The sequence below is a fragment of the Gopherus flavomarginatus genome, chromosome 1, assembly GCF_025201925.1.
Source record: "Gopherus flavomarginatus isolate rGopFla2 chromosome 1, rGopFla2.mat.asm, whole genome shotgun sequence".
Classification (NCBI taxonomy): domain Eukaryota; kingdom Metazoa; phylum Chordata; order Testudines; family Testudinidae; genus Gopherus; species Gopherus flavomarginatus.
Window position 1 is genome coordinate 378,142,596 of NC_066617.1, and position 18,784 is coordinate 378,161,379.

General features: G+C 51.4%; 2 pseudogenes; one reads left to right on the forward strand and one right to left on the reverse strand.

Moving 5' to 3' along the window:
• Nucleotides 1–4,801: 4,801 nt before the first annotated feature.
• LOC127031966 (olfactory receptor 52K2-like) lies at nt 4,802–6,050 on the reverse strand (annotated as a pseudogene).
• A 10,175-nt stretch (nt 6,051–16,225) lies between these two features.
• On the forward strand, nt 16,226–17,147 carry LOC127032058 (olfactory receptor 51G2-like; annotated as a pseudogene).
• Nucleotides 17,148–18,784: the final 1,637 nt, after the last annotated feature.

Genomic DNA, 18,784 nt, shown 5'->3' on the forward strand with positions numbered 1-18,784 from the left:
TCCCTCTGTTGCTGGGCAGATTTAACCTTTGGGCGGGAAATTGAACTGTTACTAGGCAGACTTGGCCTTGGGTGGGGACAGTGTGAGTGACAGATCATGTTATAATGTGTATCAGTTTTGGTTCCAGTATAAATAGTTAGGTAAGCTGTTTGTTTGGCGCACTTGATCTGAGTCCTGTGTGGCTCCAGGCGTCTTATTTGAGCTCAAATAAAGTTTGGTTACTTCTCCACCCTGGTGTGTTCTATTGGTTGTGAAGCTCACCGGGCAACGGACCCAACCATTGCCACCCTCGGGCACTCTGTGCCGGCAACACAACCTACCCCCTCAAAGCAGGACCAACCCCAATTAAATCAGTCACTGAACTCTTCAAACAGTAACTAACTCCAGTCCCTGAAAAAGGAACATCCAGCTTGCTGGATGGGATGAAAAGACCATGAACCTTGCTACTAAAATCCTTCTAGTCATGAGGGATGTTCCTGGAGCAGAACTCTGTTAAAAATCCTGCCCTGAAAGGGGACTCCGGGACTGCAGAAGTGACAGATTGCTGGGGAAAGAAGTTTTTGCTCCACATGGGGCGAGGGCTAGGAGAGCAGAGAACTAGGGAATTGCAAACATTAGAGAACTGGCAGCTGGATCTGGGCCCACCCGCTCACCCAAAGCTTGGGACAGGGTCAGGCCAGGATGATGGGAACCTTCTCTGGCTGCCTTAGTTACATGGGGAGAGGTTACATTCTTACACTTTGCTCTGGAGTTCGCAAATAGCGCTGAACCCAGCATGGGGAGGAGAGAAATGCTGCAGGAGTGGCCAGGGAAAGGCCGTGAGCTGCACCTCTCCTGGGAGTGACTGTAGAGGAAAGCAGCCCCTTCAGGGCTCCCCCATTCCTCCCGGTCTGGGCTCTGTAACTGCTGTTAATGTGTAATAATGTGTATATGTAAGGGGACTGTTGCCCCTCACTAACACTCAGTGGGAATGTTTCGGTTGCTAGCTCCCAGCAGTAAAAGGGGAGGGGTCGATGGGAAATCAGGACCCTGAGACACTCCCCAGGAACAATGGGGGAGAGGCCAATGTTCCCGGTCAGCTTGATTTACAGGGCGAGCAAGTTAATGAGGGAGTCAGGAGCCAGAGGGGACGCGGCCTCCATGAGAGCTGGAATTGCCTGGGTCAGAGTGGGGCAGAGCTAAGGAGAGAGCAGGGGCCCGAGCTGAGCTGCGGAGCAGAGCTGGGCCTGCCAGAGGGGCCAGAAAAGCAGCCTAGGGAGCATGTCAGAGCTGGGAGCAGAGTTACAGAAGCAGCCCACAGAGCAGACCTGCCCTGGGAGCAGAGCTGCAACACAGAGCCAGAGACACAACCCAGGGAGAGCAGATCCTGTGCTGGGAGCAGAGCTGGGAGCAGAGCCAGAGAAGCAGCCCAGGGAGCAGGTCAGAGCTGGGAGCAGAGCTGGGCCAGCCAGACACAACCCAGGAGGAGCAGATCCTGTGCTGGGAAGAGAGGTGGACCAGCCAGACACAGCCCAGGGGGAGCAGATCCTGTGCTGGGAGAAGAGCTGGGCCAGCCAGAGACACAGCCCAGGGGGAGCAGATCCTGTGCTGGGAGCAGAGCTGGGCCATCCAGAGACAGCCCAGGGGGAGCAGATCCTGTGCTGGGAGCAGAATTGGGCCAGCCAGACACAGCCCAGGGGGAGCAGATCCTGTGCTGGGAGCAGAGCTGGGCCAGCCAGAGACACAGCCCAGGAGGAGCAGATCTTGTGCTGGGAGCAGAGTTGGGCCAGCCAGACACAGCCCAGGGGGAGCAGATCCTGTGCTGGGAGCAGAGCTGGGCCAGCCAGACACAGCCCAGGGGGAGCAGATCCTGTGCTGGGAGCAGAGCTGGGCCAGCCAGAGACACAGCCCAGGGGGAGCAGATCCTGTGCTGGGAGCAGAGCTGGGCCAGCCAGACACAGCCCAGGGGGAGCAGATCCTGTGCTGGGAGCAGAATTGGGCCAGCCAGACACAGCCCAGGGGGAGCAGATCCTGTGCTGGGAGCAGAGCTGGGCCAGCCAGAGACACAGCCCAGGGGGAGCAGATCTTGTGCTGGGAGCAGAGCTGGGCCAGCCAGAGACACAGCCCAGGGGGAGCAGATCTTGTGCTGGGAGCAGAGTTGGGCCAGCCAGAGACACAGCCCAAGGGGAGCAGATCCTGTGCTGGGAGCAGAGCTGGGCCAGCCAGAGACACAGCCCAGGGGGAGCAGATCTTGTGCTGGGAGCAGAGCTGGGCCAGCCAGAGACACAGCCCAGGGAGAGCAGATCCTGTGCTGGGAGCAGAACTGCAGCCACAGAGCCAGAGGGGCCAGAGAAGCAGCGTCAGTGCTGAGGATGAGTGGAGCTGAGGCTGGAGCCAGATGTGGTGAGCAACTGGGGCCAGCCAAGGTGGGGACCTTGGGCAAAGGGCCCAGTGCAGAAAGACACCCCCAGCCAAGGGTCCTTGCAGGCCAGGCTGGGAGGGGGATCTTAACCTGATGGGGGGCTGACGCTGGGAAGAAGGGTCCCACCACCCAAAGCTCAGAGGTATGTGGCCACCACCATTACAAGTATCCAACCCACAGCGTCCCTGCAGCACAGCCAGGGCCTGAGAAGGAGACCTGGGACCTACAAGGAACAGACTGAACTGCCCTGACATTCCAGAGACACTGTTTGTGATTTTCCCTGCCACAGAGCAGGGTGATGTGTTTTCCTTTAACCTTTCCCATTTTTTCTTATTCTTTTTTAAATTAATTTTTGATTAAATTACTTGTATTTACTTTAAATCAGTGGGTCATAGAATATCAGGGTTGGAAGGGACCTCAGGAAGTACCTAGTCCAACCCTCTGCTCAAAGCAGGACCAATCCCCAAACAGATTTTTGCCCCAGATCTCTAAATGGCCCCCTCAAAGGTTGAACTCACACTTCCGGGCTTAGCAGGCTAATGCTCAAACCACTGAGCTATCCCTCAGGGAAGTGACCAGTGCGGAGAGACACCCTGTTCTAGGTGACCACAGCAGGGTTGGGGGTTGAGCCCCCCAGGAATCCTGGGCCCAGCCCTATTGGGGTTATGAGGACTCTGCCAGACAGGAGAGTGGAAGGAGAGCCTTAAGGGCAGGGAGGCTTCTGGGTAAAGGAAGTGGGAGCGAGGATTCAGATCCTTTCGCCAGCCCACTTCACCGGGGTAGTGCAGAAGCCAGGAAAGTTCCCCACAATGGCGGGACTATTCCTCTGCTTACATATACTGAACTGCTTGGAATATACATTGCATGTGGGGTCGCAGCCATGTCACTCTCAGGATATTAGAGAGACCAGCTGAGGGAGGTGATATCTTTTATTGGACCAACTTCTGTTGGTGAGAAAACTGTGGAAGACCAAAAACTAGTTCCTCTCACCAACCATCGCTCAGCCTGAGATTGTGACCTGAGATTGGGACTGGATGCCTTTCTAAAAACATACATGCTTGAGCTGAACACAAGATATAGGCTGATTGCTGGGATCGCTGAGTGAAGGACTGGGGCTTATGCCAGGCAGACGGTCAGATGAGATAGTCAGAAAGGTTCCTTCTGGCCTGGGAATCCATGAAAGATTCTCAGAAGGGAGAGGAGCAGAAGACTAGACTTGAGAGGGTGCAAGGGAAAGGGGAGAGGGGTAACCATCTGAGCGTGAGAGGGTGTGTGCCGGGGACAGAGGAGCAGCCATCCTGTCTGTTTGGGTAGAATCCCCTGGGCCATAATGGTCTCTAGCTGAATGATGCAGGATGAGGCCCTGATCTGGGCCGGGCCCATGTAAATGACAAGTGATAACAATGTTCCAGAGCCATGAAAAGTCAAAGCCGTGTTGTGCTGCAGACCCAGACAAGCCTGTTTATTAGCCCTGCGGCTCAGCAAGGCTAAGGTGGGTTTCCATATTGGAGAGTGTAATAACCTTAGTCCCAGATTTGGACCTTAGCGTCCAAAATATGGGGGTTAGCATGAAAACCTCCAAGTTTAGTTACCAGCTTGGACCTGGTACCTGCTGCCACCACCCAAAAAATTAGAGTGTTTTGGGGCACTCTGGTCCCTCTGAAAAACCTTCCCTGGGGACCCCAAGACCCAAATCCCTTGAGTCTCACAACCAAGGGAAATAATCCTTTTTCCCTTCCCCCTCCAGGTGCTCCTGGAGAGATACACAGACACAAGCTCTGTGAAACTACACAGAGAGACTCCCCCTCTCTGTTCCCAATCCTGAAAACAAAAAGTACTTTCCTATTCCCCAGAGGGAATGCAAAGTCAGGCTAGCAATCCAACACACAGATCTCCCCTTTTCTTCCTCCCACCAATTCCCTGGTGAGTACAGACTCAATTTCCCTGAAGTAAAGAAAAACTCCAACAGGTCTTAAAAGAAAGCTTTATATAAAAAGAAAGAAAAATAAGTACAAATGTTCTCTCTGTATTAAGATGATACAACACAGGGTCAATTGCTTAAAAGAATATTGAATAAACAGCCTTATTCAAAAAGAATACAAATCAAAGCACTCCAGCACTTATATTCATGCAAATACCAAAGAAAAGAAACCATATAACTTACTATCTGATCTCTTTGTCCTTACACTTGGAAACAGAAGACTAGAAAATAGAACTACTTCTCCAAAGCTCAGAGAAAGCAGGCAGCCAGAAAACAAAGACAAAGACACTCAATTCCCTCCACCCAAAGTTGAAAAAAATCCGGTTTCCTGATTGGTCCTCTGGTCAGGTGCTTCAGGTGAAAGAGACATTAACCCTTAGCTATCTGTTTATGACAGAGAGTGACTCAGCCGTCTGGATCTTGGGCCCTGCTGACCCTGATGTCACCTGCACGGACCTTACTCCCCAGCCACTGACTGTCCTGTGGGCCTTCAGGCTGCTTTCATGCCCAAAATCTGGAGCACCCTCTGCCGGATCCCCGGGGTTCTCACCTCGTAGTTGATGGGGTTCATCATGGGAGGGAAGAGCAGGTACATGTTGGCAATGAGGATGTGAACGTGGGGAGCCACGTGGCCGAAGCGGTGGGAGAAGAAGGAGAAGAACGCAGGAGTGTAAAACACCAGCATGACACGGATGTGGGAGCTGTAGGTGCTGAGGGACTTGCGCCGCGCCTCCTTGGAGGGGAGTCTGAAGGTGGCCCAGAGAATCATCACGTAGGACAGGACAATCAGCAGCAGGTCTAAGCCGCTGGTGAAAAATGCTACAACCAGACTATAGGCTGTCATGACTGTAGTGTCCACACAGGCCAGTTTCACCAGTGCCATGAACTCACAATAGGTGTGAGAAATGACATTGGTCCTGCAGTATGTGAGCCGCTGCAGCAGGAATGGGTGTGGGCCCAGTAACACAGCCCCCCTCATCACAACACTCAGCCCTTCCTTGGCTATGGCCTGACTGGTCAGGATGGCCGAGTGTTGCAGCGGGTTACAGATAGCGACGTAGCGATCAAAGGCCATGGCCAGGATGAACCCGGACTCCATGGTTGACAGTGAGTGAAGGAGATAACTCTGGGCCAGGCAAGCATTGGGGTGTATTGCCCAGTCGCTGAACCAGAAAATGCAGAGGGTTTTGGGCAGGGTGGTGGTGGACATGACCAGGTCGGCGAGCACCAGCATGGAAAGGAAAAGGTACATGGGCTCATGGAGGCTCGGCTAGGAGGAGGCCGTTCCCCAGGAGGGACAGAATGTAGACGGAGCAGAAGGGGATGGAGATCCAGACGTTTGCTGCCTCCAGACCCGGGGTGCCAAGGAGGATGAAGGTGGAGGGGTGGGGTGTGGTCCAGTTTGAAGCTGCCATGGTGGGTCCGGTTGGGTCTGTTCAGCTCCACAGCATGGCTGCTTCCTGCCCCTGTGGCTAGGCACACACCGGAACGATGATTGCAGGGCTCCCTGCACAGAATGAAGGAACGCAGTAGTCACCCCAGGCCTTTGACATGTTCCGGTTTATTGCCCCCACCCATTCCAGGCCTGAGACTGCAACCTTGCGATTTGTGGAGCACCCAAAACTGCCTGACGAGCTCCTGCCCCAAACTGCTCCAATGAAATAGGACCCAACTCTGAATGTAGAGGGGAAAGTCTGGTGAGCAGAGACTGAGGGGGGTGGGGAATGGGCTGCACCGCACCCCACCCCTCCCCTTTCCCGTCAGCTGACGTGACCAGCGGTGGGACAGCTGACACTGACACTGACAGTGTCATCATTAGGTTCAGCGTTAACTCCGGCGCTGCGAGGGGAGTTCAGCCTCCTTACAGCCACGGCCTCAGGCTGTCTGCGGGGAGCGGGCACATAAACCCAGCGAGCAGGCAGCTTCCTCCAGACTGATCACATTACTGCTCCTCCAGCGCAGGCGGAGACGGTGCAGTCTGGGAGCAGGGCTGTCATACCCGCGGACTGGGGCTCGCACGTGCTGCAGCCACCCCCATGTGCCATTGCAATGGAGCAGCACGTCTAACTGGGCTGACATGAGCCAGGGATCCGGAACAGCCCCCCACCGGCACCCTCTGCCCCCTGCGCCTTCCTGTGGTGATCTAGGGAGCCATCTCCCCCACATCCCCTGGGGTGGGATGCCCGGGGGCGAGCGCTGCTCTGTGTTACGATGTGGAGCTCACATTCAACGCTCAGGCAACTTTTAATTGAATAGCTCAGCTCAAGAGCCCCCCAGGGCTGGCCGCAGCCTGCAGCTCCCCCCACTGGAAATGTAGGAGACCTCTGCTGTCCCTGGCCACACCCGCAGAGGTATTCAAGGTTGGCAGGTTCCCACAGGCCATGAGCACGGAGACCCTTAGAACCAGGCTCTAAAGATGAGCCCCAGGAAGCCAGAAGGGAGAGTCCTGCATGGGGCGTGTGAGTGCAGAGAGAGGTTCAGCTGGGCACCGGCTGCATGAGGCAGAGCTAGCTGGGGGCTCTGCTTTGAGAGGGAACCAGCTGCTCCCGGGAGTGGGAAAGCTCTGAACAGCAGGACAGCGGCTCTGCGCGTTGGCTTCCTCTAGCGGAGGAGGCCTGGGCTGGGAAGCTGGTCCAGCTCCGAGCACAGAGGCAGATGCTCTTGGATCTCTCCCTGCCTGTTGGACGTTTGCCCTGGGTTTTGGGGCACTGCCCTCTCCCCGCTGGGGCTATTCACATTCTCTTTAAGCTCCTCTGAGCAAGGCTCATCAGGGGAGCTCAGGCAGAAAAGTATAATCACCCCCATCCCTCCCACAGCAGGAAGGCAGGCAGGGAATGGTCTGGGCAGCTGAGTCCCACTCCCCCAGCCAGGCCACCGCTGATGTGCCTGGCTCTGATCTGTCCCAGCACCAATGAGGAGTGTGGTCACCAGTGACTACTCTGACTAGTAAGGATACTAGCTAATGGAAGGGGCAGCCCCCCCGTCTGTCCCCTTGTCCTCCGTGACTCTCCCACTGCATGTCCCCTGGATCTGTTCAGCTCCATCTCTTGGGTCTGTCACAGTCCCGGCTTGGAGCTCTCTGGGCAGGGACCATTTGGGCGTTGCTCCCCTGCACGGCACCCTGGGCAATGGGGCCAGCTGCCCAGTGCAGTAACAGCAACAAGCAGAGCCCTGGCACCCTCACTCCAGCGGGAAATTCCCAGCTGCCCACACCCCAAGCGTCGGCACTCAACACGAGCATGGAGGGGCGGGTACCAGAGGGGGGATCCCCTGCATGGCTGGCTCTTCTACCCTCACTGAACCAGCCGCCTGCTCCAGCACGCTGCACTCGTGCAACTGCAACTTTGTACCAAAACCATCCTTGAATTGGCCTGATCTCACTGCCTCCCCCTCCCCCCATGCTCCCCCAAGATCCTGGGGCCAGAAGTTAAGGTTAAATAAATTCAACCCTGAAGTAAAATGCAAGTACCGAGCAGTGAGGGTGGTTAGACATTGCACAGCTCACCTGGGCCGCGGGTGGGGTGACTCAACATGGCTTAGAGTCTCTCAGGTTAGCACTGATATATTTTTAAATGAAGTTTAAAACCAGATGCTTTAATCCAGTATCTGGGAGTAATTCCATGGCCCTGTTTGTGGAGGGGGAGGTTGTGGGGATTCCCTGGAATTTGTGAGGGCCCCTGTTCATCCCGTCCCTCCCTGGGCCATGGGGAGAACAGGAAGGCCTGTGGTGCATTAAGACAGCGGCTGTACTCAAATCTCAGGATTTAGAGCTTTAGTCAGTTGGACTTGGGGCCAGGAAGGAATTCCCCCTCCCAGCACCTCTAACAATTGGCCAGATGTATTCTGGGCTTTTCTATACCTTCCTCTGAAACATCAGCGATTGGCCACAGCTGGCAAAGGGATACTGGATGGGGCGGACCAGTGCCCTAGGCTGGAACAGAGAATCCCTTTTCTTGGATGCCTGGCTGGTGGGTTTGGTCACGTACTCAACATTTAATTCCTTGCCAGATTTGGGATCAGGAAGGAATTTCTCCCAGGTCAGACTGGCAGGGACCTGGGGTTTTTGCCTTCCTCCGCAGTCTGGGGTGTGGGTTGCCCGCTGGGAACACCTGGGCATGTCTCCCCTGACCAATCCCCTGCCATTTGAAGGGCCTCTGGCATGGCGGGGGGGGCTTGCTCCCTCCTGTTCTCTGCCTGCGGACACAACAGCATAGTCTCCCGAGGACTGAAATGTTTTGATCTAACTCAGCGGTTCTCAGACTGTGGGTTGTGATACCAAAGTGGGTCAGGAACCCATTTTCATATGGTCGCCAGGGCTGGCTGAGACTTGCTGGAGCTTGGGCCTTAAGCCTGACTCCCACCACCCACGGCCAAAGCCGAAGCCCGAGGGATTCAGCCCTGGGTGGCAGGGCTCAGGTTACAGGCCCCCTGGCTGGGGCTGAAGCCAGGCCTCGGCCTTTGGCTTCCCACTGGGGGGCAGTGGGAATCAGGGGGACTCAGGCTTCAGTCTCCCCTGCTGGGGTCAGGTAGTAACTGTCGGTGTCAGGAGGGGGTCGCGGTGTAAGGAAGTTTGAGACCCCCGGTCTAACTGAAGTCCTTGGCTCAGGAAAGGGGTAAGCGGGTGCATTTTCCTGGCTTGTTCATGCCAGGGTCGGACTGGATGGACTAATGCTGGGGAAGTATGTAGTGTTGCCAGTTACGGTTAGCTGTATTCCTGGAGATTTCATCTCATGGCATAGTTTTAATTAAAAATTAATCTTTAATTCCTGGCGACTCCAGGCCAGTCCTGGAGGGCTGGCAACCCCAGCACTATGGAGGAGTTCAGCTAAGCAGAAGCAGGGCACGGAGGCTGCTCCCAGCCCTTCCTACACGTAGGGGTGAGCGGCCTCTCGAGCCAGGTGGGAGCCAGAGGCAGCAAAGGGAGGCGCTAGCATTATGGGAGGAGGGAAGGGAAAATAAAAAGCTCCTGTTGCTTAGACCAACTTTCCAGGAGTGATTCTCAGCACTGTCTCCCCCGACCCTGAGCCGGCTCCTCTCTGAGCTTCCCTGGCCTGGGACCTGCCTCAGCTCTGTGCTTCCTCTAGGCTATTATGTCGGGCAGGTGCAACTAACCAGGGCCATTTCTGGGCTCCAAAGCCCTGCACTCACCCAGCTCCTGTGCAGCAGAGAGGGGCTGCCCGGGCAGCGGGAGGCATCCGGAGAGTCTCTGTGCTGTGCCAGAGGAGCGCTGGGCAGGGAGGTTTACAGCCATCGCTGTGGGATCCCAGCAGGGTTTCTGCCTCACGTGGGGAGCCTCAGCTTAGCGGAGAGCGTGAGATAGAGAAACAGTCGCCAGCTTTTCCCTGTCCCTGAGCATACGGCCCCCCATAGGGGCTGGGAGAGTGAGATGCCAGGGGCATTGCACATTTACACCAGTGTGAGAGCAGCATTGGTTCAGACAAGGCAAGGGGAATTGAGCGGGGCCTGCCCGCTCCACAGCCCAGTGTGGAGTCTTGTGTATTTTCACTGCGATCACTGGCCAGAGCCCTTGTTTCTGCCAGCCCCTGAACCGGCTCTGGTAAGGGGACGGCAACCTTAATCTTGATTCCAGGGGCTACTTAGGCACCTGAAAATTCTACGTTTTTGGCAGATAACTTAGCAATTAGCTGACAGATGCACTGGATTTTATTCTTATATAAAAGAAAGAAAATTAAATAAATATTAGATGCACTCAGCTCTAATACTAACAGGTTCTGACTTCATGTGGCAAGTCACTTAAGGGACACTGGTTAGGTTTAAAAATTTGATGTATGTTCTTACTTTATTACTAACTCTGCAGAGATAGACCCCATCAGGACTCCTGGGTTCTGTCTCAGCTCGGTGAGGGAAGAGGAGGGGAGGGGGGTCTAATGGGGTACAACAGGAGGCAGATATATCTGGTATCTCTATAAGAATATCAGAATGACCCTTTTGGGTAAGACCAATATCAAGCGTTAGCAGTAAACAGTAATTATGGGAGCTTCCCAAAGGGAGCTGAGAGCTCTTTTGCTCTCTGTGAGTCAGAGAGGACTGGGCTGTTCTTTGTGTTTTGGTTTTTTTTCTGTATATTTCAGGACCCAAGGATTGTTTATACAATTTCATGTCTTTTGACAAGTCGAAATTCCTCAGAGAACAAAAGGTAATTAGGATGACTTTGAAGGACGTCCATCACCAGTACTTAACTATATAAGTTAACATTAGGCCATTTGCTTGTTCTCCACCATTCACAGCACATTTCAAAGACAGATGAATATTGAGATAGCCTGTGTTTACAATTTGTTTACATGATAGGATGTTCTTTTGACCTCTGAATTATCAGAATACAGCACAGACAGGGACTATTGATTACATTTTCCACACTACTCATACGTATGTAAATACACAAAACCACAAACATTATCTCCCCACATGTCTTCTGTGGGTTATTTATTTTGCAAGATGTTTAACCGATGTTGCACCCTATAATGCTTTATGGAAATACGCTTATGAATGTATATATGACATAACTGGGCATAGCATGTAACATATCTCTGGAGAGGTTATGATCTACTGAATCTATCCATCCTATCTGTACACGTGCCATTTTTGTAGTCAAAGTTATAAATATTGGCTGTGTACTTGTTTGATTTTAAGTAACCTTAGAAAGGCCTTTGGTCAGATTCTTAAGAAAGGAATTTTCAAGTTAAGTGCCCAATCAAGAAACACGTAATGGACAATAGAACCTTGGAAGACTCCAATCCAAAGAAGAAGTCTACTTGGGGACGTTGAAGGTAGCATGTGAACAATGGCTGCCACCTGTAAAGTTCTGAGTCATGCACGGACATGTGACTTGCTGGATTCTGCATAGGAGAGAGGAAGGGGACTCCACCCACAAAAGAAAGTCTATTTAAGCCCCTTGGAGACCCCTCCATTTGGTCTTCAGCTGGCTCAGGAGAGAGCCTCTCCGCCCCAAAGGATGCCTGAAAGAAACTAGAAGAAAGGACAGTAACCACAGGGGTGAGGATTGGTGGACCCAGACTAGAAGGAGATTAGTCTGTACAAGAAACTTATTGGAACATCTTTGAGGGGAAGATTTCATCTGTAATCACTTTCTTACTGTACTAGGCTTAGACTTGCATGTTTTATTTGATTTTGCTTGGTAATTCACTCTGTTCTGTCTGTTATTACTTGGAACCACTTAAATCCTACTTTCTGTATTTAATACAATCACTTTTTACTTATTAATTGACCCAGAGTATGTATTAATACCGGGGGCGGGGGCAAACAGCTGTGCATATCTCTCTACCAGTGCTATAGAGGACAGACAATCTGTGAGTTTACCTGTCTAAGTTTTATACAGGGTAAAACGGATTTATTTGGGGTTTGGATGCCATCAGGACCTCCCATTGGGAGCTGAGCATCTGAGTGCTGGAGACAGGAACACTTCTCAAGCTCTTTTCAGTTAAGCCTAAAGCTTTTGGGGGATGTTGTTCAGACCTGGGTCTGGGTTTGCAGCAGGCACAGCATGTCTGGCTCAAACCAGGCTGGGCACTGAAGTCCCAAACAGCCAGGGAAAATGGGCTCAGAGGAAACCTTGGCACATCAGGTGGCACATTCCTAGAGTTTTCTGTGATCCAACCCATCACAACAATATAGAACCACTACTACACTCCCCTTTCCTGCACCTCAGCTCTACTCTTCGCTGGATCACTCCCCAGCGGTCCGGTTCTGTCAGGACTTTTTGGAAAGTCTTGCCCGGGAATCGCAGAAGGATTTTGTTCATGACTCTGAATGTAAGTGTTAGAAACAGCTACTGGTCAGTTACCGGGAGACCGTATCATACAGGTGTTCACTGAAGGAAGAGTTAATAGCACAAACCCATTGCAAACACTATTTGGAGTACTACTGAAATACTTTCTAAAGCAAAAGCCTTTATGCAGTAAAGTTACCACTTCTCCTTCCTGTAGAGATTCCAACAACTCTGCTGCTGGTTTTTGATATACATGCAGGTCATGAAACTTTGTCTTTTTAATATTTATATTACAATGAAAAGTTTTGGCATAACATTTACACATTTCTACTTTGACACACACATGTAAACCCACTCGTTCCCCTCTGATCGTCTTTCAGAGATGATTTCTCAGGCTAGAGTGGGACATAAAATGTAGCATCTGTCCTCTGGATTTCTTCAGAACCTGAAAGATCCCAGAGCCTCAGCCCTCAGTCAGTGACTTGTCAGCAAACAAAAGTCTAGTAGCTCCTCTGTCCCTGAGTTAATAGCTGACTGGTTCTCCTCAGGTTCTGTTCTGTCAGTCTGCAGCCTGTATCCGGAGCGGTAACAGGCATTCCCTGAGCTCTCACTCTCTAGTACATAGTGACCTCAGAGCTGTTATTCAGGCACGATGAGGGTTTGCAGGACACAGATTTCAAAGTCAAATGCATGAGTATTGATGGAAATAGAACATCATTTCACACATGAAATGGGACAGAGGCTCATGGATCAAGCTAGAGCTGGGCTGGAAAACTGAGAGGTTCCCCCCCCCGACAAAAAAGTAAGACCCAAACTAAAATGTTTCCTTTTTATCCATTCTCTGGGGTGTGTTTTCTTAGAAAATGGATCATTTTTCTCTAAAATTTCAATTTCCACGATACTGCCCAGCTGCAGATGCCTGGATTCCCAAGAGAAATTGGGACTTTTCATCTGCATCTCCCTCATAACATAAATGAAGGCTGCACTGGTGGAGTCTCTGGCTGCACTTTGGATATGGAAAGGTCAAAACCTCCCAACCAGTCTATAGCTGAGGATTTGTGCCCTTCAGCTGCACCAACCAATCTGCCAGTCTCTGTGGCTATTGTGACAGGCCCTGGTAGCACATCTCTAATGAGCTTCCAGGGAGCTGGTGAGGGTCCTGGAGTAGTTGGGGAGGCCCAGAGATTGTGCATGGGTGAGCCTAGCTCCCAATGGATCACTGAGATCAGGGCATAACTTTGGGGATTCCTAGGTCCCCCCCTTTTCATTCTTCAGGGAAAAGGAAGGGAGCTCCCCTCCTGGAACGATCTGAAGGAAATTTCCATGTACAGAGACTTGTGGATTCTCTGTACTCTGGTCAGCACCTTGGGTGTGTAATGCAGGACAGGGGGCTGCTGCAGAGAAATCTGCTCCTATATTAATATTATTATTCTATTTTAGTTTATTTCAGCAAGATCACAGCAGTTATGGCATCATCATTACCACTCGGCCACCCTCAAGGTAGCCATGTGAATAACAGGGATGATAAGCCCCAATTCCAGCAAGACAGCCTGCAGCAGGGCTGGTTTTTCAGTCTCACTGGGTAGCATTAGCACGCATTCTCTATCATTTCGCCTCTTGCACTTTGCCTTTCCTTCTGACGGGGTTTATAGCTGCTGCACAAGAAGCCAAGCAGCTAAGTGTCCCTGATGGTCAAGTGACCCCTAAGGGATATTGGGAACATGCTCCATAAAGACAGGTGTCTCCCTATCTGAAGAGATGCTGCCTGCTGCCCTGCAACCTCTCCGATGACTCCTTCTCCTTTAGGGTGAAGACCTCTGGCGTCAGCGGCTCCCCTTCTAGCAGGAATTGGGGACGTTGGCAGGTTTCACTCTCTTTAAAATGCAAAGTGATGTGTAAAGGCTGCAAGCTGTTTCCATTTGCAGATGTTCTGTGCAGCGGCAGAGGACTCAACTGGGCTGTTGGGGTGACTTAGTGATGGGGATGGAGGGCAGGTAGCAGTAGGTAGCTTGGGAACCCCTCCCCTACATCTGCCCATACTCCATGGTGAGTAATTCAATCTACACAGAAATCTGACATTCAAAGCGAGCTTGCAGTGCTAAAAGCCTGATGCCCTTAGCAATGATTTCTCAAGGAGTACCATTTGTAGAGGTGCTGTGTGCTCTGGGCCCGATCCTGCCAGGGGCTAAGGAAGAAGAGACCCCACGGAATATCAGTGACTACTTCCAAAATTGCATCAGGTCTATTTCCTGCTGGAAATTGAATCAGGAAATGCATTTTCAACAATTTCACTCTTTGACTGGATTGTAGGTGCAGGAATTCAGAGCTGAGTTGCTCTGAGGGCACACAAGCAAGTCTCATTTTATGCGAGGGTTCCGTTCCACGGTTAGCGCGTAAAGCGAAAACCACGAATGGTGAAACACTCATTGAGTTAAATGGCAGGCGGAATCACCCGCACTGCAGATGCAGGTTTTATATTGTAATTTTTCTTTTGTTTCCGTTTTTACCGACTGCACAAAGCTGAATTCGTGCATGTTAAATGCGCCTAAGATGCGACTTGCCTGTATTTCTGTTTCCTGACTAGCTGAAGGCTCCAGCACTTCTGCCCTGAAGTTACCCCTCAGAGTTACAGGGCCATGTTCATCTCTTTCCCTTCTCTGGTTACTCAGGGCCAAATGTCAGGACTCGTAGCCTCCTTTCTCATGGGGTGAAATCTCACCATTCTCCCACCCTCAGACTGGATCCCGGGCTACCGCACAATGTGGCTGTAGCACTGAGCGCTGTGCCTGCTCAATAGGTCCGTCTGGGTTTGTACCTGTGGTTGACATGTGTGTGCTGAAGTACAGCTGGGTAAATGTTATGCCAAAACCTCCCATTGGAATACAAATATTACAAACACACATTTCATGACACGTCTGCATATTGAAAGCCAGCGGCAGAGTTGTTGGAATTGCTACAGGAAGGAGCAGTGGTAACTGTTTGCAATGAGTTTGTGCGATTAACTCTCTGTTCAGTCAACAGCTGTATGGAACTCATCCCTGCTAACTGAGCAGAAGCCATTTGTAATACTTACATTCAGGGTCATGCACACAATAACTCTACAACAGCAGTGCAAGACTTTCCAAAAAGCTCACCAGATAACTACAATCCCTTGCATGGGGAGCAGATGCGTGTCCTGTGGGGAAGAAGGGGAACCTGTAGGACGATCAAACTCTCTGGATTCAATCAACATAGGCTTGGCAAAGCACTTCAGCTTCTCTTGGAGGGATTCTTGGGGTCAGAGTGTATCACTGGGAGCATTTGGTAAGGGAAAGTTAATAGATCCTGGTTCCGATTGAATGTACACACGTAAATCTGGAATGATGCTGTTATTGAATTCAGAGCCAGACTCTGAAAGTTTATCCCATGTGCTGCAAAGAGGCAGTGGCATAATTTGAACTCACAGGAGCAGAGAAAATAAAAAAAAATAATATACATAATGAGGCAATGAAACACGTTTATGAATAACTTAAATGCAGGACAGATAAACACAATGACCATTTTCACCATGCACTTGCCATATGTCTACACACATGTCATGATACAATGGGCCACACTTTGAAGTTGAGGGCCAGAAACGTTGTCTGTGTGAATGGCATTATCACAAACTCACACAGTGCTCAAATAGGCTGTAGAACTCTGATCCACTAGATATAAATGGGGCCAAGGGATTAGCCGGATTCAAAGAGAGACTGGATTTACACCACAAAATATGTCTAACTAGTGGGTGCCTGGGGGAAACTTTCCCTTGGAGAAGTTAATCTCATAGCTCCCGATTGCAAGGATTCTTCCATCTTCTCCTGACGCATGTGTAACTGGTTACTGGGCTAGAAGGACTGCAGGTCTGATCCAGTCTGGCAGTGCCTATCTTCCTATTAGCATATCCTATTGGGAGTGTAAATCCAAATCTATGTTTTTTCTGATCTTCCTTGAGCTTCTGGGAATCCTAGATTTGCACTCAGGACAGAAAGATGTCTCATTAAATATCATCTACTTTCCTGTTCTCTTTCCTTTCAGGAAGGAAAGTTCAAAACTCCTCGGACCTGCCCAATATGGTATGTCAGCTGTCAATGACACCAAATTCACACTTGCCGTGTTCCTTCTCACTGAGATACCTGGGCATCTCTGGGTCTCTGTCCTCTTCTGCTTCATGTATGCTATTTTGATTGTAGGAAATTCAGTCATTCTGTTCATTATAAAAACAGATCCAATCCTCCATGAACCCATGTACATTTTCCTCTCCATGTTGGCCGTCACAGACCTTGGCTTATTGATAGCCACCATACCAACAATATTGGGCCTATTCTTGTTTAACTCTAAAGAGATCACCCTTGATGCTTGTTTTGCCCAGATGTTCTTCATCCACTGTCTGCAATTCATTGAATCTTCTGTGCTCTTGTTGATGGCATTTGACCTCTTCATCGTAATCTGTAACCCGCTGAGATATGCCTCCATCTTAACCCTGCCGAGAATAGCCAAGATGGGACTGGTGTTTGTGCTGAGAGCAGTGGCAGTAATATTTCCACTCCCCTTTCTCCTGAAACGGTTCCGATTATTTTGAGGCAATGTCCTTTCCCATTCCTACTGCCTGCACCAGGATGTCATGAAGCTGGTTTGTTCGGACATCACAGTCAACAACATCTATGGCTTGTTTATTACGGTCATAACGGTGAGGTTGGACTCGCTGCTCATTTTCCTCTCTTATGTGATGATCCTCAAAGCAGTGCTGAGCATCACATCCCCGCAAAATGCTTTAGGGCCCTGAACACCCGCGTCTCCCACCTCTGCGCTATCCTGCTCTTCTACATGTCAGAGTTCAGCCTGACGTCATACACAGATTCTGGAAGAGTTCTTCTCCCTTGCTTCAAATTATCCTGGGCTACATCTACCTGCTGGCTCCTCCTTTAATGAATCCAATCGTGTACTGCATGAAAAGCAACCATCTTCGTGCGAGGAAAATCAGGGTGTTTGTCAAGTAAAGACTCAGTTCATCATCCGGCTCCAGAGCTGGTGACACAGGTCATGACCACTTATTCCATCTTGGACCCTTATACACAAGGAAACAAGAGCTACTGATCTCCACTCTGTAAAGAGAGGCTCATACAGGGTCTAAGACCTGAAGCTTAGGGGGGCCATCCCTGACCACCTGTCACTGGAAGTCCCACCAATGGAGAATATTACTTCCGGGGTCAAGGAGGACACAGGACTGGAAGCAAAGGATGTCATGTGACCCCTCTAAGAACTCCTCCCACTGCCCTCTACCAATCAGGAGGGGTTTCTCCCCCGTAGGCCCACCCCGAGAGGAGATTTGTCCAATCAGGGGTGTTCTGGGGCATGGTGAGCCATCCAGAAGTGGTTCGCGTGACCTCTCTAAGAACTCCTCCACTGCCCTCTGCGAATCACGATGGGTTTCAGCCACACAGCACTGCCCTGAGAGCAGATTTGACCAATCGATGGTGTTCCGGGGTGGGGTGACCTGCCCAGAGGAGGGTCGTGTCACCCCTTTAAGAACTCATCCCAGCGCCCTCTGCCAATCAGAGCGCAGCACTATCACCCCATGAGTCCCAGCAATCGGGGCAGAAGAGGCCATCTTTTACCAAGAACACGTGCTTTAGAGATCGTGGAAACGTGGACTCCTTCACCACCCTGGTGAGAACTTCGGACTTTGTGTGAGCCCCGAGGGCCTTTGTACTTGTGTGGAGAAAGCACTACATCAACGATAGATCCAGCGAGGGCCCTTTGACTCAGCCGTTGGTGGATACGCCAGAACCCGAGACCCAAACGCTTGTGAGGCACCCAATGAGCATGAAGGCCTCTCGTTGTTCGCCCCCCAGAGGTGGAAGACGAACGCAGCTCAGAGGAGTCAGCAGAGGACAAGGTGAACAAAGAAGATATTGCTCAGGTAAATGAATGATTAAGATGTGACGGTTGATGATGGAGTGCAATGAAATTAGGAACCGGGAGGTTGTGTAAATCTGAAAACAAGCAGTGGGGTGCTTACGCTGTTTCTTTTGTGAAAATCTCTCAACAGATCGACGATGCCTTTCTAGAGGCCTTTGAGAACTGACATCGGTAGCCTCGTGGGAGCAGTGATGAGCTGCCAAAATATTAACAACAAGTTCCCTCCTCCTCACCCCAGGAGAGGGTCGTACACCCCAGGGGCTCATACCTCATCCAACACCCCATGTATTTGACGCCTCCCCGGACCCCTGCCCCATCCACCCCCTTTCCTGTCCCCTGACTGTCCCCTGCCTCCCCATCCAACTCCTCCTCTCATTCCTGATGGGTCCCCAGGACCCCTGCCCCATCCAACCACCCCTTCTCTCTGTTCCTTCCCACCATCACCCCATCCAACCCCTGCTCCTTCCTGACTGCTCCCCTCGAACCCTTGGTCCCTTTCAATCCCCCTGTTCCCTGCCCTCTGACTGTCCCGAGCCCATCCACTCCCCCACAACCCACCAAACTCCCCTGCCCTCTTCCAACACCCCGTCCCTGCTCCCTTCCCCCTTAACGTGCTGCCTGGAGCCACTCGGCCATGGCCGGGTCCACTCGGCCGGAACCAGAACCGACGCTGTGGGGGCCCAAACCTAGCCGGACAGAACCGCTCGGCTGGGAC